Consider the following 25643-nt stretch of genomic DNA (forward strand, 5'->3'; position numbering starts at 1 on the left):
ACAAAATAGCTATTACTAATTGCTTTGAAGCAAATTAAAACAGTAGCCCAAAGTGAAAAACAAATTGGAGAGATTAGTCCAGAAACCTCTGTCTGCTACTTAGTTACTCAATCTTATTTTCCATCCCGCCATGATCCAAGGTCACAGATAATGGATTGATAACTGCTTCGAAGCAAAAGTAAAGTGAATCAATCGCCTAATAAACCCACAATACTGATTGAGTTTGCTGGCATTGTCATCGGTGCACCACATCCATATTTCAAAAGGCACAAATGCTAATTTTTGACTGTTTAAAAGGAAGTAAAGATAGCAACCCGACATAAGATTAAAGATGGTTTTAAAGTGCCTGATCATTGTCATGTTCGAAAAGATAAATAAAATAAAGGAAAATGGTCCACAGCTATTTCACAAAGGAAGAGACACAGCAAGCTCCAGAAACCAAGGAAGGATGGTGAAGCAAGGTTTAATCAGCAAGATGGATTTTTAACAGGTACTTTGAAAAGGATAAAAATACAGGAAAAGATCTAATGAGGAAATTCTAAAATCTGAAGAAAGACACCAATGCTGAGGCAAAATATGGAACAAGAGGTTGGAGATAAAGGATTGGAAAGCTTTTGGATGGGAATGAGGAAAATTAGAAAAATACAAACGATAATTTGGAAAGCTTGTAGGGGAAAATAACCCTGTTGGGGGCATTTTAAATCAAACAACATTGAAAGGAAGAAATGTTTCTGCTGAAAGGTTAACAAGAGTTGCAAATTAAAATGAAAAACAAACAGTCTTGGGTAATGATTTCTAAATCGATCAAGTGTGAAGCTGGAAAAGGCACAGTCAGGCAACAACTGAGGAGCAAGAGAATCGACGTTTAACCCTTCATCAGGACTGGGGAGGGGGAAGGGGGCTGAGAAATAAAAGATGGAGGCGCCGGGGCTAGGTAATTGGAATGGCAACAGGTGGGCGAAGGTAGGTGGTGACTGTGATAGTGATAGGTTGGTGGCAAGTGTGGAGGGGATAGGTGGAAGGAAGATGGACTGGTAGGTCAGGTCAAGAGGGCAGAGCCAAGTCAGAAGGTTAGATCTGGGATGGAGTGGAGGGGGAGGGGAGATTTGGAAGTTGGTGAATTCAATGTTGAGGCTGTGGGGTTGCTTGTGGATTTGGGGTAAGAGGTAGGACTGGGCAGTGCGGAGTTTGACCTAACATTTCCAACCCCACACCGCCTAGTTATCTCTCTTCCCAAATCCACAAGCAATGGCCTCAACATTGAATTCACCAGTTTCCAAATCTCCGCCCCCACCCCATCCCAGATCTAACCCCTCAGACTCGGCTCTGTCCTCTTGACCTGACCTGACCTATCAGCCCATCTTCCTTCCCTTTCGACATTTTCCACCGACCAATTACCTCCTACCTTCCTCTCACTTCGTCATCCTAACTACCTTTCCCCGAGCAACACCACCGCCCCCCTCCCCCCAAACTTCAGCCCTGTTCTTCCTCTCCAGTCCTGATGCAGGGTCAAGCTTGAAACCTTGAAACCTCTTGGCTGCTCAGATGCTGCATGACCTGCTGTGCCTTTTCAAGCACCACACTTTATTGACTCTGACTTCTCCACCATCTACAGTCCTCACTATCTCCTGGGTAATGATTTGAAGTTATTTAAGCTCTCTGCAAACTAGTGTTGGTGGTGGTCAAGAATTATTAGCCTTTCCAGCCAGAAGTGCCAAGTATAAAGGAACAGAAGTGACCTCATGATGACAACTTTCAGCAAATTTACTTCACATGACATCAATGGATAGGATCAAAAGACTTGGGTCCTGGTGAGGGCACTGAGGATGTATACACATCAACTAGCTATGTCTTTTGTTACGTTGTTCCTGTACAGCTACAACACCCTGTGTCTTATTCACAAAAATCCAATCATGTCAGGCACTGTCCAAGGAGCCTCTACTTAAGCATTAGCAAAGAGATTAATGGTGTTCTTCACAGAGGCAAGGCAACAGTGACTGATCTTCAGATCAAGACAGCATTTGTCTGAAGAAGACATCAAGAAGCCCAACACTGTACATGGGGAAAGTTGCCTAGTGCTGGTCTTAGTCATTGCTAGCATGAAAGAACATGGTTGCAGTTGTTAGGGGTCAATGATCTCAACTCCACAATGTCTCAGCAGTAGTTTCTCAGGCTAATGTCCTAGCTGCTACAAGGGCATTCATTGCATTAGATCAGAAATGGGATGTTCGCTGATGATTGTACAATGTTCGGTTCCATTCACAACACTTCAGATACCGAAGCAGTCTACATTTAAATGCAGCAAGACATGGACAACACCTAGGTTTGGACTGACAAATAACATCGGCCCACACAAGTACTAGACAATAACCATCTCCAAAGAATCAAACCATTTGCCCTTGACATTCAATACCATTATCATCACTGAATCCCCTTTCTCCTTAACATCAAACAGAAACCAGACCGGATCAGCCATTCAAATATGGTGACTTTAAAAGGCTACAAATTCTGCAGAGTATAACTCACCTCCTGTCTTCCCAATGCCTGCCCACCATTGAAAAGGCACAAGTGGGCGGCACGGTGGCACAGTGGTTAGCACTGCTGCCTCACAGCGCCTGAGACCCGGGTTCAATTCCTGCCTCAGGCGACTGACTGTGTGGAGTTTGCACGTTCTCCCACTGTGTGGGTTTGCTCCGGTTTCCTCCCACAGTCCAAAGATGTGCAGGTCAGGTGAATGGCCATGCTAAAATTGTCCGTAATTTTAGGTAAGGGGTAAATGTAGGGGTATGGGTGGGTTGCGCTTTGGCGGGTCGAAGTGGACTTGTTGGGCCGAAGGGCCTGTTTCCACACTGTAAGGTAATCTAATCTAAAGTCAACAGTGTGACGGAATACTTTCCACTTGTCTGGATGTGTGCAGCTCATGCAATGCTCAAGATGAACACTATCCAGGACAAACATCCAGTTGTATAGCACCCCAACTACAAAACTTCAAAATTCACTCCCTTCATCACCGCACTACTGTACACTGGCAGTAAATAAATGCTTAGCTGTACAGAAGTTAAACATTACTAAAAGACAAGAGGTTGAAGCAAAATTAAGAGATTCAACTTCTTCGCTCCTTGAGCAAGTGTCAGCAATGTTACCATCTACAAGTTGCACTCAAGCAACTCACCAATACTCTGTCAACAACACTTCCAAACCTGCAATCGTTACCTAAAAGCACAAAGGCAGCAAATGCACAGGCACACCAACACCTCCAGGTTCCCCCCAGAGCTGGTCAACTTAGATCCAGAGTATATTCTATTTGTTTCATTGTTACTGGATCAAGATTCAAGAACTCCACTTGAAATGGCACCACACAAGAGTATAGGCCTGATGGTCTGGTGCAGTTCAACAAAAAGGATAAGCACCATCTTCAAGAGCAATTGGGACTGGGAACAAATCCTTGCCAGCAACACTTGTTCTCTGAAGTGTTGTGAAAAAAAACATTGCTAGATACCTTAGATCTTTGTCTTATCCAGTGCCTATACAACCAGCTAAAGGAAAGGGCTTTCCTTCTCTACTTTAAGAAATCTGTCAGAGAATCAGAAACTGCTATCAAATCTGCTGTCAATCTCATCTGTTCTCAGGTCAACAAACTAACCACGCAGCCATGATCTCCATTCCCCAGAGCAATTTTGGTTCAGCTCCACTGTGCATTCTCAATGAATCAAATCTTTCCTGAAGTGTGGTGAACAGAATTAGATGCAATACTTTAGATGTAGGGGTAGGGGTATGGGTGGGTTGCGCTTCGGTGGGGCGGTGTGGACTTGTTGGGCCGAAGGGCCTGTTTCCACACTGTATGTAATCTAATCTAATCTAATCTTTAATTATGGCCTAAATCAAGCATTATCTAAGTTCAGAATAACTTCCCTGCTGTTGCACTCGATACCTCTATTTATGAAGATATGATTTGAGAACCAGTCTGGCAAATATAGCCTGGCACACATATTAGGCTTACCAACCCCTACTGTCCCTCCTCTTACTGTACACCTTTAGGAATTGTGCCAATGTCTATTTGGTCTCTGTGCATCCCTACTGCTGAAAGAAATCTCTCAATTTTCAGTTTTACATTCAATCTGCCACAATGTCATGAATTATTGAAGGTGGAATGGCAGATTGAGATAGTTGTTAGAAAGGCCATTCAGATCCCAGGCTTAGTAAATGGGACAGAGAATACAAAAGCAAACAAATTACGAAGAACATTTATAAAGAAACTGATTTGGTCTCAATTACGTTGGGCACGTTTTCGTTATTACGTTTTCGATAGATTATTAAAAGGATTTACAATAGTTCCAAGGACAAGAAACTCCAGATACATGAATAAGTAAGAACCATTCTATCTTCTTCAAAGACAAAGCCAGAAAAATAATTTGATAAAGATGAAAAAAATTGAGGAGGGATCTTGACAATGACAGAAGCATGATTCCCATTGATACAAGAGTACAGAAGCAGAAGACAAACATTTTAAAAATGTATTCTTAGGATGTCACCACCACACACAAGGTCAGCATTTAATGCAAGTCTGTAACAGCCCTGAGTACTGCAGTCCACATGGTGTAGAGAAACTTGCACTAACATTTTGCAGCAATTTGATACAAGTGAGTGGCTCATTAAACTGCCTTTTGAATTGGTGTACAATCAACTACAACACATGTAATGAACAGTTTTTGCCCAAAATGTCGACTCTCTTGCTCCTCAGATTATGCCTGACCTGCTATGCTTTTCCAACACCACACTTTCGACTGATCTCCAGCACCTGCAGTCCTCACTTTCTGCACTGTCGACCCAGAATTACACGCAGGCCAGGATGGCAGATTCTCTCTAGAGAAGGACACGAGTGAACAAATTGAATTTATTTGGATCATTTTGTAATTTCATGAACATGTGATGAGTATTATATTTCAGATTTATTAATTGATTTAGTATAGAGCCCTTGGCTGACAGGATTGGATATCAATTCATGCCTCTGAAGTTTTAGTCCACGCTTCTGGATAACTAAATTTGATAATTATCACAATGTTATGGTGTCGTAAACTGAGTCCCCTAATTTTGAGTCTCCACAACAACAGTAAGCATCTTCCTAGTAACAAACTGAACAAGACCTATTAGGATATTGTATATTTTCATAAGATCTTTTGAGCTCCCTTAACTTCCAAGCTCAACTGGGTATGGTCTCAACTTTTCTTCACAAGTCCTTCTACCAGGAATGAGTTGATTGATTGTTCTCTGAAATGCTTCTCGATGATATCTTTCTGCAAATAAGTGCAAACAGATGATGTTTCAAGTCCAAAATAATCGCTCTTCAGACCTCTTCATAATGCACTGGAGTATCATTCTAGATTGCTGTGCACGAGATGCGGCACACGATTTTAACCCACAATTTTCTGAGAGGTGACAGAACTACAAACTGAGCCACAGTTGACAGGAATTCAAAACAATAGTAATCTTTAATTATAGACAATAAGTGAAATGGACCTGATGGGATGCATCCTGGGATATTAAACGTAGCAGCATCAGCAATAGTGGACGCTTTGGTTGTAATTTCCCAAGAACACTTAAATTCCGGAAAAGTCACAGAAGACTTAATGTGAAAAGCAAAAGAGACAAGAAAATAGACAACTGCAGGCCAGTTAGCATAATGAATGTTATTGGGACAACGTTAAGAATTTATTATAAAGGACTTAATAGCACAGTATTCCAAACCGCACAATATTAAGCAGAATCTTCATGACTTCATGAAAGGGAAACCATGCACAACAAATCGACGAGAATTCTTTGTGGATGTAACAAGTAAGATAGCTAAAGGGGTCAAAGTGTGTGTAATGTGTTTGGTTTCTCAGGTGGTGTTTCATCACATATATGGAGGTAGTATAATAGCGTGGACGGAGGATTGGCTCACAAATAGAAGACAGAATTGGGAATAAGGGCAACCAGTAATTAGTGGAATGCCATTGGTGTCAGTACTGGGGCCATAAATGGATTGGGGAGGCCGCATGCATGAATCATAAAAACACTAGCATGCTTGTTCAATAGGTAATAAGGAAGGTAAATAGAATGTTGGCCTTTATTCCAAAGTACAGGTCATTCTACTATAACGCACCTTTCACGAATCAAAATTTGCTGTAACGCGATTGACAAATCGTGGACACCGTTTCTAAAGTGCAAACGTTTAAAACACATGCTGGCTGTAACGCAATTATGTCACCAACACTAAAGCGCGATTTTTCTATAACAAGAGGTTGTGCAAGAATGCAACCATCACATTCTAGAAGAACTACCTGTATAAAAGCAGGAAGATTTTGATGAAATTATAAGAGCACTAATCAGATTGCAACTGTTATACCATGACCAGTTTGGGCCCCTTATCTAAGGAAAGATATAATGGCATTGGAGGCAGCCCAGAAAAGTTTCATTAGGTTGATATCACGCATAGGGGGACAGCCTATGAAGGGAAGTTGAGTAGGTTGGACACGTACTCATTGTGATTTAGAAGAATGAGAGGTGACCGTACTGAAAAAAAAAATTCCAAGTTTCTTCGGGGACTTAGCAGAGTAGAGGTTATTTCCTGTGGACTAGTCCAAGAATAGAAGGCATAATCTCAGAGTAAGGGAACACCCATTTAAGATGGAAATGAGAAAGTATTTCCACTCTCAAAGTTAGTGAATCTGTGGAGCTCTTTACTGCACAGACTTGTCAAGGCTGAATTGTGAAGTATGTTCAAGGTTAAGATCAACATATTTTTAATAGTAAGGAATTGTAGGGTTTATAGAGAAAAGGGCAGGAAAGTGGAGTTGAGGATTATCAGATGAGCTGTGATCTCTTTAAATATCAAAGCAGACTCAATGGGCTGAACGGTCTACTACTACTTCTGAAGGTCTTTTAATTGAAAATTATACTCTAAGCAACTTAGTTGCACAGAGTAAGAGATTGTGGTCCCTGTTAACTTTATTAAGGTGCGATGTTTTCCTTTCAAGAATTGATTAGCCAATGAAGTTAAAAAAAGGACAATGTCTTGGAGCCATAAAAATTGTCTAGACAAAAGTGAGGACTGCAGATGCTGGAGATTACAGTCAAGATTAGAGTGGTGCTGGAAAAGCACAGAGGTCAGGCAGCATCCAAGCAGCAGGAAAATTAATGTTTCGGGCTAAAGCCCTTCATCAGGAATGAGGGTGGGAGCCTCTACTGTGCATCTTTCTACTGTAGATAATACTTACTGCTGCAATTGAATGTCTGTGGTGATGGGAATAGATGGTTTTGGAAATAATGCCAATCAAGCTGGCTGCTTTTTCCTGGATAGTGACAAGCTTCTTGAGCATTGTTGGAGCTGCACCCATCCAGGCAAGTAGGGAGAATTCCAGCACACCCCTGACTTGTAGATGATGCGACAGGCTTTGGGGAGTTACTCGCCACAGCATTCCTAGCCTTTGACCTACACTTGTAGCGACTGTGATTATGTGGCAAATCCAGTTGAATTTCTGGTCAATGGCAACCCCTAGGATGTAGATAGTCGTGGATTCAGTGATGGCAATAGCACTGAATGTCAAGGTGTGTTTTTCAGATGGTCTCTTATTGATGATGGTGATAGCCTGGCATTTGCGGCATGAATGTTACTTGCCACTTGTCAGCCCAAACCTCGATATTGTCCAGATTTTGTTGCATTTGAACAAGGACTGTTTCAGTATCTGATGAGTCGCAAATGGTGCTGAACACTATGCAAATCATCAGTGAACAACCGCACTTCTGAGCTTATGGTGGAAAGAAGGCTATTGATGAAACAGTGAAAGTGGTTGAGCCTAAGACTCAACCATGAGGAACTCCTGCAGAGATAAGAGTCACAGATGCACAGCATGGAAACAGACCCATCGGTCCAACTTGTCCATGCTGACCAAATATCCTAAATAAATCTAATCCCATTTGCCAGCATTTTGCCCATGTCCCTTTAAACTGTTCCTATTCATGTACCCATCCAGTCCTACAGCTCAGATGATTGACCTCCAACAACCACGACCATCTTCTTATGTGCTAGGTATGACTCCAACCAGCTCAGGGTTTGCCCCTAATACCCACTGATTCCAGTTTTGCTAGGTCTCCTCGATGCCACATTTCGTCCAATGTAGTTTTGATGTCAAGGGCTGTCATTCTCATTTCACCTCGAGAATTCAGGTCTAAGTCTGCTCCTGGCCAGGCTTGCAATAAACAGGTCCTGACATCAGACCGTGGAGGGGGTCATCTCTGCCAACTTCCAGCCCCTCTTCCATGGTTATGTTTGAGCCACATGGGAGTCACTGGAGAGGGAGGATGCAGTGTCCATCAATACTTTGATGCGTTCAGGGAGAATTTGGCACTGCAGGGGCTGAAATGCTTTATTTCCCCTTTCAACTGTTTTGATTTATTCTTTACCTTTCCCTTCACTTTCTTCACAAAAGCATTGCACTTATCGGCCATCATCTCCCCTTGCAAGATTGACACCTCATTTCAGGTATGCCTGGTGCTGCTTGTGGCTTGCCCTCCTGGACTCTCCATTGAACCAGGGTTGATGTTTGCTACAGTTTAAGCAATACTTTAACTTTACAATTTTTATCCTTGTTTTCAAGTCTCTCCGTAGCCTTGCCAGACTGAGACTCTGAGTCTCAAAACCGATGTCCTTCCAAAATATCTGTGTTCTTGAACAAATCAGCTTTTAATCACTCCGTCATCGACAACGATGGCCCTAAGCTGCACAATTCTCCCCTAAAACTCTGTCTTTGTACATTGCTTTCTTCCTAAAAATGCATCTCTCTTAGTCATCACCTCTAATAGCTCCTCATGTGGCTCATTGTCAAATTGCGCTTTCGAATCTTCTGTTAAGTGCCATAAGGCATTTTACTATGCTTAAGGCACTATATAAAGAAATTGTGGCAGCTTGAAAATCACTGCTATTATGCTTCCCATCTGGCCCAATTGTTAATTTGGTTGTCCATGTCAGTCGTTTGAGCCTTTCTCAATAGATACAGGAGCAAATATCTTCAGTTGACATTTTAGCATAATCTGAGTAAATGTTTTGTTGCTCTCTTTCAGATTATCTATGAAACCACATCATGTCTCTGGTCAGATGTCTTTTGTTTTAAAAGATGAGATTAAAACTGTTCAAATGGTGGTTAATTATGTCACAGCCAAATTTGTACAGTCTCAAATTGCAGTCATGAACATTTGTAGGAGAGCGTTTGAACTTCAAAATAATAAACAGTATAGTTTAAAACATTTCTGAATTACAGTTCAGCACTCAAAAATTGAGATTCAACATTATTGAGCTTACGATGCACAAAATGAATTTTCCATCAGCATTACCTGACTTAACTGTTCTCAGGGAAACACATAATTTAAGATAAAAGCTAGACTTAGATCACCGAAGCAACGCCCATTTCTGTATAATCCATGCATTCAGCATGGCAGTATGTTAAAAGTGATCCCAAGCATTTGAAGTTTTTAACAAAATCACAGCATTCATTTTCAAAATACCCCACCTTAATTAGACCCATTTTTAAACTGTGGTCAAGGAAACTGGATTCCAGGAAACCCTGTCGTAGCTTTGCAAACTGCCATCCCCTCAAAGTTCTTCTCTTCTGACGCACCCACTATACAGCATCTCTTTCTTCCGCCCAGCTGTGGTGATGTCATTTCAAACAAAGAGAATTATCATTTTACCACCCTTAACTGAAACAGTGGGCTAGACCATAAGTTTGCATCAGTGCAACTGGTTTTTATTTTTTAAAGAGATCCAACATTACTCTTATGGTAAATGGTCCAAGATGAGGAGCTACTTGCAAAGGAGTTTGCATCCATGTTAATTAAGAGATAAACAACGTAATATTTTGAACAATTTATGACTATCAGGAGAACTTAGATCAGATGTTCTTCTGCAACCCTCAAAGACTGAATAGTCTGGACCAAGCAACAGCTCATTTTCACTGTTCTGCTTGCTATTTTGTACAATTAACTTAAAAGTACTTCTGCACCGGTACATTAAACATTAAAGTGCATCCACACACCAAAATATAATCAATGCATCAGGGTGGCTGCGTTGTCCAAAATGTTATTCCTCAGACATTTAAACAAATTTTAACCTTATACACAAACAACATTCACAACACAATCTGAAAACCAACTCATCTGTAGAAATTTAAAAATTCCAGCAGCTGTGTCAAGACAAAGCTTCTTCTCTCAGAGTTTTACTTACTACAACTCTTTTTGCAGTCACTACAGGCTGTTGGAGCAGCATATAAAAGTAAAAATTGATTTGAAAAAGGTTTGAGCTTAATTTCTTGATATATCATAACTGGTCATATCCAGAAGCTGAGAATGAAATAGCAACCCGGAAGAAATAGCAACAGGTCAGCCATTTGGCCACTCAAGTCTGCTCTGCCATTTCAATGGGATCATGGCTGATCCAACATTACTTACATTCCTTTCCTACCCTTTCCATGTCACCCTTGATTCCCCTCTGGTCAAGGGTCTATTCATTCTAGCCTGTGGTTTGAAAAAAAAAACCTTATTTGTATTTTACTCAAGTCTGCAACACTGCTAAATACCCCAGCTTGCTTGGGCACTCAATATTGATACGTCCAAAAGTTCTATAAAAAGAAATTAAGGTAAAAGGAAGTTGTTCATTCATGGAGGCAAGTCCCTTTTCTTCCAATATTGACAACATTCAGTGTGAATGAGTGACACAGCTATCCAAGACAATTAAGTTTGCCCCAGACCAGACAGGTAATCAGAATTTTCTTGGGAGAGGGAACAGAATACAAATGCTCAGCTTAGGACAAAATCATGAGGGGCATAGATAGGATAAATCGACAAAGACTTTCCCCTGGGGTGGGGGAGTCCAGAACTAGAGGGCATAGGTTTAGTGGGCGGCACAGTGGTTAGCACTGCTGCCTCACAGCATCAGAGACCTGGGTTCAACTCCCGCCTCAGGTGACTGACTGTGTGGAGTTTGCACATTCTCCCCGTGTCTGCGTGGGTTTCCTCCGGGTGCTCCGGTTTCCTCCCACAGTCCAAAAATGTGCAGGTTAGGTGAATTAACCGTGCTAAATTGCCCGTAGTGTTAGGCAAAGGGGTAAATGTAGGGGAATAGGTGTGGGTGGGTTGCGTTTCAGTGGGTCGGTGTGGACTTGTTGGGCCAAAGGGCCTGTTTCCACACTGTAGGGAATCTAATCTAATCTTGTAACCTGGTGACCAAGGGATCATAAAGCGACCTTACTGAAATCTGAAGACTTCTTTATTTAAAAATGCTTTTCCTTCCTGAAAGCCTTTACTAGATTTGTTAAACTGGCTGTTGAAAGGCAAACACTCAATTTCGTTCCTGTAAAGAAGCACATCAGTATTCTGCTCGGGGAAACAAATAAACTATTCACCAGAACAGACACATCCAATAATCTATTGTGCTATCTGTATAAATCATCCAGCTGCAGGGCAACTAACACCAGTATATTTCAATTCTATCAAAGTACAAGATTGAGTTGCAATCCAGTCACACAGCTTCATGGCATTCATTCAAATACAAAATTTTGGCCTAAGTATGTTAAATATGAATATACTGGGAAGAAATACAAGCTATTCAGAGGGAAACTGTTCCAGTATGAAACAAAAGAGTCACATATAGTTCCAAATAATCAACCAATGATATTTTGAGCCATATACTCTTCTGAAGACTACTCTAAGTCTTCACTACTCAGTATAATCAATAATTGACACTCCAAAGTTTTTATTAACCAATTTGAGTGTATGTTTTCCTTTGCTACATTGAGCTTAACATGCAAAATTTAAATTTGTTTCAGACAATTAGGTTAGAGGAATAATATTCCAACTGTTTGATCAAAGCTCAGTCCTTCAAAGATTGCCCTCAACCTAATGGTTGCAATCCCTGTATAGTAGTTCAAGGTTGTATAATTTAAAGCAGCAGGCAGACAGGGTTTTGGGAGGGAGGGGCACTTTAACAGGACAAGAGAAATTTCTGATATTTTCCAGTTTTCAGTGCTGAATCTTAAGTCAATGGTTCTCAGAACACTTGATTTCTCCACAAAGACATCTTGCTGAGCAAAAAAACATCCTAACATGGATCATAACATAAATAAACCTCTTTCAGATTCACCCATTGCTGCACGGACATCCAGATTAGGGTATCACCCACTTACTTTCAACGCACTAACTACATGTTGTTTGCCATGCCATTAATGTTAGATTTTCACGTTGCCTATTTTCAGTCATTAGTTACATTACAATTTATGCAGCTTCATTACCCTATCCCCATGTTAAATCGGCAAAAGTAAAGATCTAATATCAAATCCCAAATCTCAGTTATTCCACTGAACATTTCACACATTTTTAGAAATGACAACATTAAAACTATCATTTGTTTTAAAATTCATCTCTCAATTTGGACAGAGGATGAAAGTTTGAGTTCCTGAATTACAGCATAAGTGAAGACACCTTTGTTGATATTAATTCTTATGCTAAATTTTGTTTAAAATAAAATTAAAAGCATGAATATCCTTTTGATTCTACACAGTTGGAGAAAGTGAAATAACTTGCACTTGATCCTCCAAGATTATAATATTAACAGTCACTCCCGATTTAAACCTTACTCGTGCGTAGAGTCACAGTAATGACAGGGTTAACCTCCGTAATCAATAAACATGACTGCGTAACCAAAATAACAAATATGTCAGGTCCGGCACCTTGTCCACTTCATTCTGCTTTCAAACAATAACAAAGATTAATCTGCTCCACAATTCTTTCAGACGGCAAAACAATCCAATGCAATATAATAACATCGTCACTAAATGGGAATTTCCTCCCAGTTAACATTCAGCTTGAATATATTCTATAGAATAGTTATTAAACACTGGAGGTTAAAGTGTGCTTGCCGGTTACACTCTGGCATTGCTCTCTTTTTGGAGCTGGAATCAGCTGTCGCCGATCAGCGGCACTGCCGGCCTGACAAACAGAGGATCACAGAGGTGGGCCGACAGCGAGCATCACCGAACCGGCACTCGGCCCTGACTTGAGAGGCCCCGACCAAAGTGCCAACATTACCCCAACAACCGGCATCCGACCACAGGACCCTCGACGGGAAATACACCGCTCAGCCTCCCGCCCACCCCGGCGTGATTCGCGCCCCGACCTCCTTCCTTCTTTTCCCTCCCAGGAAGGGGCAGCAGGATCCGGGGGTGGGGGGGTGGGAGGGTAAAGGCGGCAGGTGAGTCAACGTTACCCTGCAGACATCGCCAGACGATCTTCCCCCGCTCCTACCCGACTGCGTGAAAACAAAAGCCCAGACCTCCAACCCGGAAGTATTCATCAGCCCCTTCCACCGGTGTGGGGTGGAGTTGGGGGATGGGTGGGAGGATGCTCTTTGACCCGGAAGGGCAGCTGTTATCTTCCCCACACTCTTCGCTGCGGTGACCGGAGGTGAGAAGCTGCCGGTGTTACTATGTTGGGGTTGCCCGGGGAGCAAGGAGGGTAAAGTCGATGAGTTCTCGGTGTCTGTATTACCGAAAGTTTACGACGTTCCTCCCTCTTCTCTCCCTCCCCACCTTATCTCGCGTTACTCAGACGGAATTTAATATTTGGAACAACCAGTGTCCTGTCAGTCGGGGGCTGCAGCTCCACCAGCGGAACTGCGGGGAGTTCAGTTTCAGGCCTCGGCGGGCAACAACAATTCTCCACTTTGATCCCGTTCAATGACTTGAGCAGTTAGGGGTTGAGGGGGATTGGGGCTTTTAATACCTGCACAAATCAGTAAAGCGAGCAAGAGAAATAACAAAAGCAAAACCGAAGAAACAGAATCTCGAGTTCTGAAGAAGAGTCTGCTGCACTCGAAACGTTAACTATTTCTCTCTCCACGAATGCTGCCAGATCTGCAGAGTTTCTCCAGTATTTCATGTTTTTGTTTCACATTTCCAGCGTCTGCAGTATTTTATTTAAGCGAGTGAAGGAATTCGTCTGCTAATTGTGGACTTTTTTTGAAAATGTTTTCTGCTGTGAAACAGAGCTGGAAGCGGTACCATTCCCACAGGCCTTGTGATATGTAAACTGATCAGAATATGACCATGCAATAAGAGGGGGCTGTCTTTAGACTTCAAAACAATCTAATTCTACAAGAGAGCAGTTGGATATTGGACACACTTCGCATTACTGAAGGAACTGGGATTGGATTTGCAATCTAGTTGTAAGATTTGGGCCTTTTTAAACTTGATTGCATACGTTGTTTTGGAGATTACGGTCCATTACAGGTCAGGAATTTTGGAACCACTTTGCCATTTTGACAAAAATAATTATGAAATAATGATTTCTGCCATTCTGAATCTAAAGGACCTTGCACTTCTATTTGCATGTTTTTGCTTTCTATAAATAGATAACCATTTCAGAAATGACCTGAATCCAATACTCTCAATACAATAGCACATTGAAGAAAACAATCACTAGAATTCTAAGCAATCATAACTTTGTATCAATGTATGAGGTAAACTGCAATTGCCTTCATTTAGACAACCAGTGTTGGTCAATTTGGTGAAGCTCTTTATTGGGAGGAGGTGGGAGGAAGTGCATCTTTTACTTTCAAGTTACCGATATTTAAGCACATAATCTGTTCACTGCAGTACTAAGGGAGTGCTGAGTTGCTGGACACATGCACATCATCTCATTTGCGTGAGTTAAGCAGCCCCATCTGTCTTCTCTGCTGCCAGAGATATGAGATATACTGTTATGGTATGCTAGTATGCTATGTGTGTCTGTTTACACTATAGGGACACCTCCACCACAGCCTGTCTTCAACTGCTCTGTGATGTTCATCGTCAGTTACACCTGGTTCAACCTCTTTTGATTGCCACAGCTTTTTTTTTGCCTTCAGAAAATATTTTTGTGGCTTTCCAGCTGAAATACTGACACTTTGCTTTTCTGTCATTTTTTTGTTATTTTGCTCTTGCAATTTCAAGTACCACTTAAATTTGTCTCGTATGTGGAATTTTCAAATACATTTTAGTGTTCACATTTTAAAGGCTTGTATCCCCCCCCCAGACACACACACACACACACACCTTTCATTTATTCTTCAGGTTGCTAAGTAATTCAGGAAATTGTACAGAAGTTGCATCTTATGAGTTTTTTCCTAATTCCGAATTTGGGTTATCTTTGCTTGGATATTTCCATCCTCCTTCTGACTTTGGTATTGCATCTGCCATCCTCTATCGTTATTTGTCCAAAATAGACAAATCTACTTATTCCAGTATGGCACCATCCACTTCACGTTTCTGGCCAGTTTCTTCTAAGTTTCTTCTACCATAGTTTTTGTCTTGTTGATGTTCATACTCAATCCATGTTCTGAATTTAGGCAGAGATAGAAGATCCCTGGCTCTTTTCAAAGAGCAGGGAATTTTCAGTATCCTGGCTAAATTGTACCTCTTCAACAGAAAAGCAGAATCCCAAAGTCTTGGGACTTTGTTCTACAATTAGGTGCAACGTTTCCCTGCATTACCACAGATCATTTCAAAGCAGATATTTGTTCATAAAGCACTTTGGGATATCCTGAAATCATGAAGATTACTACATAGTCATAGAGACGTACAGCACAGAAACAGACCTTTTGGTCCAACTTATCCGTGCCGACCAGATATCCCAACCAATCTAGTCCCACCTGCCAGCCCCCGGCCCTATATACCTCCAAACCTTTCCTATTCATATACCCATCTGGATGCCTCAAATGTTGCAATTATACTAGCTACCACTACTTCCTCTGGCAGCTCATTCCATACGCGTACCACCCTCTACGTGAAAAAGTTGCCCCTTAAGTCTCCTTTATATCTTTCCCCTCTCACCCTAAAGCTATGCCTTCTAGTTCTGGACTCCCTCACTCCAAGGAAGAGACTTTGTATATTTATCCTATACATGCCCCTCATGATTTTATAAACCTGTTGAGGTCACCCCTCAGTCTCCAACGCTCCAGGGAAAACAGCCCTAGTATATTCAAGTTCTCCCGATAACTCAAATCCTCCAAACCTGGCAACATCCTTGTAAATCTTTTCGGAACCCTCTCGAGTTTCACAACATCCTTCTGATAGGAAGGAGACCAGAATTGCACGCAATATTCCAAAAGTAGCCGAATCAATGTCCTGTACAGCTGCAACTTGACTCCCAACTCTGACCATTAAATGCCTTCTTCACTAGCCCATCTACCTGCGAGTCTACTTTCAACGAGCTCTGAACCTGTAGTCCAAGGTCTCTTTGTTCAGCAACACTCCCTAGGACCTTACCGTTCAGTGTACAAGTCCTGCTAAGATTTGCTTTCCCAAAATGCAGCACCTTGCATTTATCTAAATTAAATTCCATCTCCCACTTCTCAGCCCAATGGCCCATCGGATCAAGATCCTGTTGTAATCTGAAGTAACCCTCTTCGCTGTCCACTACCCCTCCAATTTTGATGTCATCAGCAAACTTACTAACTATACCTCTTAAGCTCATATCCAAATCATTAATATAAATGATAAAAATAGTGGACCCAGCACCGATCCTTGTGGCACTCCACTGGTCACAGGCCTCCAGTCTGAAAAACAACACACCAGCACCAGCCTCTGTCTTCTCCCTTTGAGACAGTTCTGTGTCTAAATGGCCAGTTCTCCCTGTATTCTTTGAGGTCTAACCTTGCTAACCAGTCTCCCATGGGGAACCTTGTTGAATGCTTGCTGAGGTCCATATTGATCACATCCACTGCTCTGTCCTCATCAATCTTCTTTGTTACTTCTTCAATATATAAGTTCAAGTCATTTTTGCATGGGGAAAATAGGGATTATTTGAAATAACTCCAGAGAGGCCAGTATCCTGTCGCCAAATCATCCTTTATTTACAAGTGGAATGTTCTTAACACTGGTCCAGCTCCCTCAGAGCCAACTCTGTGTCACAATATCTGACTCATCCTTTTATTTGTCAGTGAGGACTCCCTTTTTGGGGCTGTTAATCTGGTCCAAAAATGAACCTGTTACAATCACTACATCCCTCCCCCTCTGAATCCAAGGACAAAGACCAGTTTTTATTTTAATTCATCCTGGAGCATTTTAGCACTGGGTTAGGTTCTCTTTCGGTTATGGATGGCGTGTAGCACACAGGAGCTTGCCGTTTATGCCTGGAGCAACTTGTGAGAAATTCACCCTTCGTCTGCAGCAAAGACGAGATCCACCATATTCATCTCAGATTAGGGATCTCTTCAATGTTTGAACAGAGGGGGAGAAGCCACTTGTTCCAATTGCCTTTCTGACTGTTCCCTGAAGCACAACAGGTTTTGCTCCTGCACAGTTTGCAAGTTAATGGCTTTCATATGGTCCATGTGCTTGTTCAGGACTGTCACCTCTATCCAAATTTTTTATGTCACTGGTCCTAATGTTGCATCAACTAAGCCTTTTACCCATATAGGACCATTTTTTATGGTTCCTACGCCAAACTTTGTCCCCTGTCGTAAACTGTTTCTCTTGCTTGGTGGAGTCTAGTAACTGGCACTGACATTCCTGATGCTATTTCACCCTCCTCCAGGTCCCAGAAGATCAGATTTAACTTGGTGTAGACTCTTCTTTCCGTAATCAACTTTGTTAGAGCTATCCTTGTAGTTGCATGAGAGGTAGTCCGATATTCAAATAGGAACCGGGACAGTTTGATATTTAGTGAATATGTAGGCTGTTTGTTCAAGCCTGCCTTCAAAGTTTGGACTGCTGTTTCTGCCAGGCCATTGGATGTTGGTTGGTATGGAGCTGTCTTTCTATGTCTAATACTATTCAATTTTAAGAACTGAAGTTCCGTGCTGGTAAACGATGCCTCATTATCTGTGAGCAACACTTCTGCGATTCTGTGTATTACAAAAGATGTGCACAGTTTTTCTATTTTTGTTCCCGTTTTTGATGGATGAGCTATAAGCATGTCCAACCACTTTGGGCGCCTACAATGACTAAGGAGATTGAGCCCATGAAAGGACCTGCATAGTCAACATGTAACCAAGTCCGGGGTGTTTATGCAGCCTTTCCCACGAATGTGGAGGAGCTGCTGGTCGTAAGTTTTGTCCTTGTTAGCACTCTGGACACTGCTCCACCAACTTGGTTATGTCTGCATCCAAGCCTGACCACCAGACATAACATCTCATCAACGTATTCATTTTGGAGACCCTAAATGACCCATTGGAGTTCAGCCAGTATCTGGTTGCAGGCTTTGCTTGGGATATTGACTCTTGCTCCCCATAATGGTATGCCATCCTGTACTGTGAGCTGGTCTCTCCAGATCCAAAAAGGTTTCAGTTCTGGTTATGACAGCTCTTTGGTTTTCCCCAATGCTACCATCTGTTATAGTTTTGCCAGGACCAGATCTTTGTCCAAAGTCTGACATTGTCAGTTGTGACTGGAAGCTTGGCCAGAAAATTTAAAACCATTGCGGACTCTTCCAGTGGCAGTATCAGTGGTGGTATATCAGCCAGCGGTAGGTCACTTAATGCATCTGCATTTGTTGCTTCACTTCTGTGAAAGCTATGGCTTGACTACACAATGCCTTCCAAGGCTGACCCGTTTTAGGATTTGATGAAAATGTGCCAGGATGGAGGCCAGTTTATGTATGAACTTGCTATATTAATTCACCATCCCATGGAAAGACCTATGCTCTGGTGTAGATGTGGGCACCTGGGCATTTTTTGAGCACCCTCACTTTCTCTTCCAGTGGTATATCCTGGTCTTGTTGGCTCTGTAACCCTAGTAAATCACTTGCGGTGTCTGGACAGAATTTTGCCTTGTAAGGCATGTGCCTCAATATTTGTTCTCCCTGTTATTGAGTCATTGCGATAAATGGCGACCTGGGGGAGACTTTGCAAAATGTTTTGCATCATTGGCTGGAAAATTGCACAGGCTGCAAATTGCCCAAAAGACAGTTTTGTATATTGGTATAAATCCCTATGGATATTAATTGTAGCATACTTCTAGGAATCCTCATCAAACTGCAATTGCAAGTATGCATGACTCATGTCCAGCTTCGGGAAGGATAGCCCACTAGCCTCCACCCCCCCCCCCCCCCCCCCCCTGCCCACTAGCATTGTGTCTAAATCTACTATGCAAGGAATTGGGAATTAATCCAGTTGCAAAAAGTAGTTTACAATATGTCTAAAATCCCCACTAAAGCAAACTACACAATTGTGCTTCAAAATAGGTATGGCCGTTGCTGCGTATTCCGCAAACTGGATTGATTTGATGATTCCTTTGCCTTCCACCTTCCTGATTTCTCCTATTCTTTTGCCACTAAGGCATATGGCACCGGCTGGGCCTTCCCGAAATGTGGAATTGCGTCCTAGTCAACATGGCTCCATTGATAGTTACTAGAACTTCCTGCAAGATATTTGGGTTTTTAATGAGGCCTTCACTCACGTAGCCACTTTCTAATTGAAAAATGTTGAATCAATCTAAGTGAATCTCTCTCAACCAATTTCACCCCGTCAAGCCAAGGCCACTACAATCAGTGGCAACTGAACCAGCTGCTTTTTATAAGAGACCAGAACTGAAGTTGTACCCTGAAAGATTCCCTGGTACAGGTTCCCAGTCTAGCTGAGGTCTTGCACAAAGTTGAGGGTTGCAAGCCAGAGTTTTGTTAAAGATTGATTCTGTGAGCACCAAAACTGCCAGTGTTGGCCTCTATCACATAACCAGTTGTTTATTTTGGTTGGTTCTGATTTGGATGTTGCTAAGGAATTTAATTATTCCAAGCCAGATGTAGGTGGACTGTTCAGTATGTGCAATCTCCTGGATATGGGCTTATGAATTCTATTATTCAGTTTAGGTCTAGGAGGGCTCCTTTGCTTTCACATATCCACATACCAGCAACAACTACAATGGCTTGCCATGCTGGATCCTGGACACTATGGGCATTTTAGCATTGCCAATGCATCAGTGGTGGACTCTCCCTCTTTATGGGCATTTAAGCGGGCATTGGATAGGTATATGGAGGATAGTGGGTTAGTATAGGTTAGGTGGGCTTGGATTGGCGCAACATCGAAGGCCAAAGGGCCTGTACTGCGCTGTATTCTTCTATGTTCTATAACCTGTACATCTTTGAACTGTGGGTGGAAACTGGAGCACAGAGGAAACCGTGCAGACACAGGGGAATATGCAAACTCCACACAGACAGTTGCATGAGGGTGGAATTGAACTGGAGTCTCTGGCGCTGTGAGGCAGCAGTGCCAACCACAGAGTCAATGTGATTTTGATTGAGCAACAGTAAAAGAATGGCAATAGAGTTCCAAGTTAGGATTGTCTGAATTATGGGAAACTTGAAGATGGTTGTGTTCCTGTGTGTCAGTTGCCTTTGTCTTGTGGTAGAATTTATGCGTTTTGTAGTTGCTATTGAAAAAAATCTTGATAAGTTGCTACAATGCGCCATGTAAATAGTAAATTCTGGAACCTCTTGTACCAATGGTGGAGAGATGCTGGGTCAGTGTCAATCAAATGCTTTGCTTTCTCCTGAATGGTGTAGAGCTTCGTGAGAGTTGTTGGAGCTGTACTTGGTTGGTCATGGGAGGAATATTCTGTCACTCCTGAATTTTGCTGTGTAGTTATGCAAAGTTTCAGGTAAAGTAGCTCCATGAAACTGGAATCAATGGGAATCAGGAAAAACTCTCGGTTAGAGCCATATCAGTTACACAGACAGGTGATTGTGTTGTTGAAGGTCAGTCTCTCAACTCCAGGACATCTCTGCAATACTTCAAGTTAGTGCTGAGGCCCAACCATTGTCAACTACTTCATCAAAGCCTTTCCCTCCATCGTCCAATCAGAAGCGGGGTTGTTCGCTGATGATGGCACAATGTTCAGCATCATTCCTGACTCCTTGTACTGAAGTAGTCCATGTCCATATGCAGCAAGGCCTGGACAATATCCATGCTTAGACTGAAAACTTTCAAGTGATATTGACATCACACATGCCAGGCGATGATCGACTTTCGCCAAGAAGACACAATCTAACCATCGCCTGTTGACATTTGATGGCATTACCATCACTGAATTCCCTCATGAACAACATCCCATGGGCTACTGAAGTGAACTGTACTTTCCATATAAATACTGACTACAAAAGCAAATAAGAAGTTAGGAGTCCTGCAGAGAATAATTCACCAAAGCTTGTCCACGATCTACAAGATGCAAGTTAGAATTGTTCTGGAAGACTTCACCACCCCCCCCCTTTCCTAGATGGGTGCAGCTTCAACAACGTACAAGAAGCTTGACACCATCCAAGGCAAGGCAGCCTGGTTGATTAGTGTCACATCCACAAGCATTCACGCTTCCCACCACCAAAGCTCAGCAGTGGGGTGTACTATCTACAAGATGCACTGCAGAAATTCCCCAAGGATCCTGAGACAGCATATTCTGAACCGATGATCACTACAATCCACAACAACAAAGGCAACAGATACATAGAAATGATGTCATCTGCAAATTCCTCTCCAAGCCTCTCACTATCCAGACTTGGAAATATATTGACATTTGTTCAGTGTTGTTGGGTCAAAACCATGGAATCCCCTCCCAAGTGGTATTTTGGGTCTACCTACAGCACATATACTGTGGCAGGTCAGGAAGGCAGCTCACCGTCAGCTTCTGAAGGGCACTTGGGAACAGGCAATAAATGCTGTATGAAATTCATATATTTGCATACCATCTGAGTAAACAAACTGATTTGATTTATTGGATATACTTAATTAAATGCTATCATTTAATAGGTGTAGTATACTTTGCACTCATTTCCCATGAGTAAATATATAAAATATTGACAGGTTTTGGGGATCAGAATTTGAGTTGTATGCTTATAATTCCCAACCTCTGATTCAGTTTCTGATCAATGGTAACCCTATGATGGTGGTAGTGAGGAATTCAGTAATGGTACTGCTTTTGAATGTAAAGAGGAGATGATGAGATTCTCTTGTTTTCAATGGTTTTTTCACTTAAACTTATACAAAGTGAATATCTTTTGCTACTGATTGGTCTAAACCTGATAGGACCAGGTCTTGCTGTTTGCAGACAGAGACTGCTTCAGAATCAGAATGGTTGAAAATAATTTTAAACACTGTCCAATCATCAACTATTTCCATTTCTGTCTTTTATGTTGGTGGTATTTATAAATGAATAATTCATGCATTAGTCAAGTGAGAATTTGAATGCCCATCTTCATTCATAAGTACCTTGTATTTATGCATTTCTTAAATTGGAAGCCTGTTTCCTTTGAATTTGTTTGAAACATAATTTGGTAAAATGCAATTGCAAAAGTTACTTTAATAGATACTGGTTAAGCTTTTTAGATTTTCATACAAACAAATAATTTTCCAGACCAATGTTCTGGGGAATAGGTTCAAATCCTACCATATGGATTTTAAGTTTGATTATTAAATCTGGAATATAAACCTAGGCTCTGTAATGATGACTGTTGTAAAAACTCATGTGGTTCACAAATATCCTTTAGGGAAGAAAATCTGCCACCCTTACCTGAACTTGTTGACATGTGATTTAGATTTAAAATAATATAGTTATTTCTCAGTTGAAAGGCAATGTTGATAGGGATCAAGGGGAATGCCCGCATCTCATGAAAGACTTTTTTTTAAAAAAGCCTTTTCCCATGGCTGATAATTGAAATAAATTTCAAGCAATTCTGTGACTGTGGAGATAGTAATTACAAAAATAGTGAAGATTTACTTCAAAGAGACCTTAAGGATTAAGCAGACTACATCAAAAGACACTGGATTATACACAATGTTAAGACCCAAGACTAATTTCTGGACTGTATTGAGTTATTTTTCTACATTTGAGGAAGAGTAAGTGCGTAATCTGCTTTTGTTGTCCTTGAACTGAGAAGAGGCAAATTCAGCCAAAGTTCTTGTTGTTTTCTAATGTTTGACCCTATTGGATAATGGATATTTGTGGGTTTTGCCTTCAGATAGGATCTGACTGGAATATAAAGTGTGTTAATTCGCCTGTGAAGAATCCTATATGAGCAGGGAAACAATGATTTTTAGTGGAGAAGTGAATAAAAGCTTGGTCATATGTTTTGAGGAGGACCTTAAACAGAGAAAAAAGGATATTCATAGAAGATTCTGCAGTGTGGAGTTGGAAGAGCTTGAAGGCATCACCAGTGGTTGGATGAAGGGAATGATGAAGTGTGAGATTTGAGCATATAAGGCTGTAATCATTGTGGTACAGAATTATTGAAGGCAAGGCTGTAAGTGGAGTGTAAATATGAAATCAAATGTTTGAAATATTGGGTATTGAGAGCCAACAAGAGTGATAAGTAACTTACGTTGAATGTCAGCTGGATGCAGGCACCATTTTCGCTCAAGCTGAAGTTTGTAAAGAACAGAACCCATGTAGACCCATTGGAAGTCTCCACTCTGAAAGTTGTAAAGGTATGAAAGGTTTCATCAGCAGATGGGCTGAGGAACAGGCAGAGTAGTTACAGACGGTGAAAATAAATATTTTTTATGATGGAGAGTTAGTGGAGTTTTAACTTCAACTTGCTGTCAAATTGGTTACCAAGATATCCAAGTCAGGTTAAACCCGTATCTATTAAAGTAACTTCGAGTCATAGAGATGTACAGCATGGAAACAGACCCTTCGGTCCAACCCGTCCGTGCCAACCAGATATCCCAACCCAATCTAATCCCACCTGCCAGCGCCCGGCCCATATCCCTCCAAACCCTTCTTATTCATATACCCATCCAGATGCCTTCTAAATGTTGCAATTGTACCAACCTCCACCAATCCTCTGGCAGCTCATTCCATACAAGTACCATCCTCTGCATGAAAAAGTTGTCCCTTAGGTCTCTTATCTTTCCCCTCTCACCCTAAACCTATGCTCTCTAGTTCTGGACTCCCTGACCCCAGGGAAAAGACTTTGTCTATTTATCCTATCCATGCCCCTCATAATTTTGTAAACCTCTATAAGGTCACCCCTCAGCCTCCGACGCTCAAGGGAAAACAGCCCCAGCCTGTTCAGCCTCTCCCTGTAGCTCAGATCCTCCAACCCTGGCAACATCCTTGTAAATCTTTTCTGAACCCTTTCAAGTTTCACAACATCTTTCCAATAGGAAGGAGACCAGAATTGCACACAATATTCCAACAGTGGCCTAACCAATGTCCTGTACAGCCGCAACATGACCTCCCAACTCCTATACTCAGTACACGGACCAATAAAGGAAAGCATACCAAACGCTTTCTTCACTATCCTATCTACCTGCGACGCCACTTTCAAGGAGCTATGAACCTGCACTCCAAGGTCTCTTTGTTCAGCAACACTCCCTAGGACCTTACCATTAAGTGTATAAGTCTTGCTAAGATTTGCTTTCCCAAAATGTTTTCCAATTGCATTTTACCAAATCTGTTTCGAACGAGTTAAAAAGGGGAGTTTGTGTAGAATCAATTGTGAGTATGCAACTTGTAGTGGTGACTTATGAGAATGTCATTGTTTGTTTCATTGTTTCAGTGACAGAATTGCAGGTTAAAGTCTGGATGTTGGATAATTATAGGCAACAAGATAGTTGGCAGGCTGTTGACAGGAGTAAAGGGATGTGCTGTTTGGCAATCTGGTTGTCCTTTCTCTTACATTTCTAAATCTCAACAGAAATTATCTTTAGAAATGGACATTTTTCTTACATGTATGCTTTTACTTTCTACGTTGCACATCTTACTTGCACAAGTGCGACTGATTTTCCAACATGGTCCCGTTAGTGTCATTTAGGGCAAGTTCCCTTTCGAAGAAAAATTCTGACATATGATCTGGATGTAACCAGCTGATATATTCTGACTTATTGTGCTTTAAAAAGCAACTAAATGTGGTTTGTTAATATGTTAGTCATAACCTAATGAACAATGCTAATCTTAACAAAACAGGATTAATTGTATTTGATGTCTTGTGCTGCACCATTTATTTTCATTTGAATCCATAAATCAAAAGATACTGCAGACTTCGTCATCTAATTGCTGCTGTGGGGAAAATGTGGCCTTCAGCTATTGGCAGTTAACTTGTATTTGCTCGTGCTTCTCCATCCATCCCCATTGTATTTTGTACCCCTTTGCTTTCCTACCAGCAACTTAATACCATTGTTTTCCTTCTCCTCTTAAGAAATAGTCACTCAATGCCTACATTGAACAGCCTATTGTGGTTTTCTCCTATCTGCCATAACTGTCTATCTATCTTCACTCATCTTGTTTGTCACTATTGTCCCCAATGTTGGGCAGCCAGTGGTCACCATCACATGTAATTCCTGGCATGTAAAAGCTAATTCCTCATCTTCTATATTTTCCGACGCTTCTCTGTTCCCCGATATAGAAGACGAGGAATTAGCTTTTATATGCCAAGAATTACAAGAGGTGATGACCACTGACTGCCCAACATTCGGGGATGGCGCACCAACTTTCCACTCATAAAATCAAAGAATCTCTACAGTGCGCAAGCAGGCCTTTCGGCTCATTGAGTCCACACTGACCCACTGAAGAGAATCTGACCCAGACCCACCTTCCTACCCTGTCCCTCTAACCCTGCATTTCCCATAGCTAATCCCACCTAGCTTGCAC

General features: G+C 41.7%; 2 protein-coding genes across 11 annotated transcripts in view; one reads left to right on the forward strand and one right to left on the reverse strand.

Moving 5' to 3' along the window:
• The window catches only part of ankib1a (ankyrin repeat and IBR domain containing 1a), an 87983-nt gene extending 74603 nt beyond the window's left edge, over positions 1-13380 (reverse strand). For 2 of the 5 annotated variants that reach the window (XM_043690254.1, XM_043690251.1), the window contains exon 1: positions 13295-13379. The gene's annotated coding sequence lies outside the window, so the exon portion shown is untranslated. Of the gene's footprint in view, positions 1-4753; positions 4864-9545; positions 9807-13294 lie in introns of those variants that run through there. The other 3 variants (XM_043690253.1, XM_043690255.1, XM_043690252.1) reach the window with 3 other exon arrangements.
• A 23-nt stretch (positions 13381-13403) lies between these two features.
• The window catches only part of krit1 (KRIT1 ankyrin repeat containing), a 72251-nt gene continuing 60011 nt past the window's right edge, over positions 13404-25643 (forward strand). For 3 of the 6 annotated variants that reach the window (XM_043690256.1, XM_043690260.1, XM_043690261.1), the window contains exon 1: positions 13498-14315. The gene's annotated coding sequence lies outside the window, so the exon portion shown is untranslated. The other 3 variants (XM_043690262.1, XM_043690257.1, XM_043690263.1) reach the window with 3 other exon arrangements.

Source organism: Chiloscyllium plagiosum, chromosome 5 (genome assembly GCF_004010195.1).
Source record: "Chiloscyllium plagiosum isolate BGI_BamShark_2017 chromosome 5, ASM401019v2, whole genome shotgun sequence".
Lineage (NCBI taxonomy): Eukaryota > Metazoa > Chordata > Chondrichthyes > Orectolobiformes > Hemiscylliidae > Chiloscyllium > Chiloscyllium plagiosum.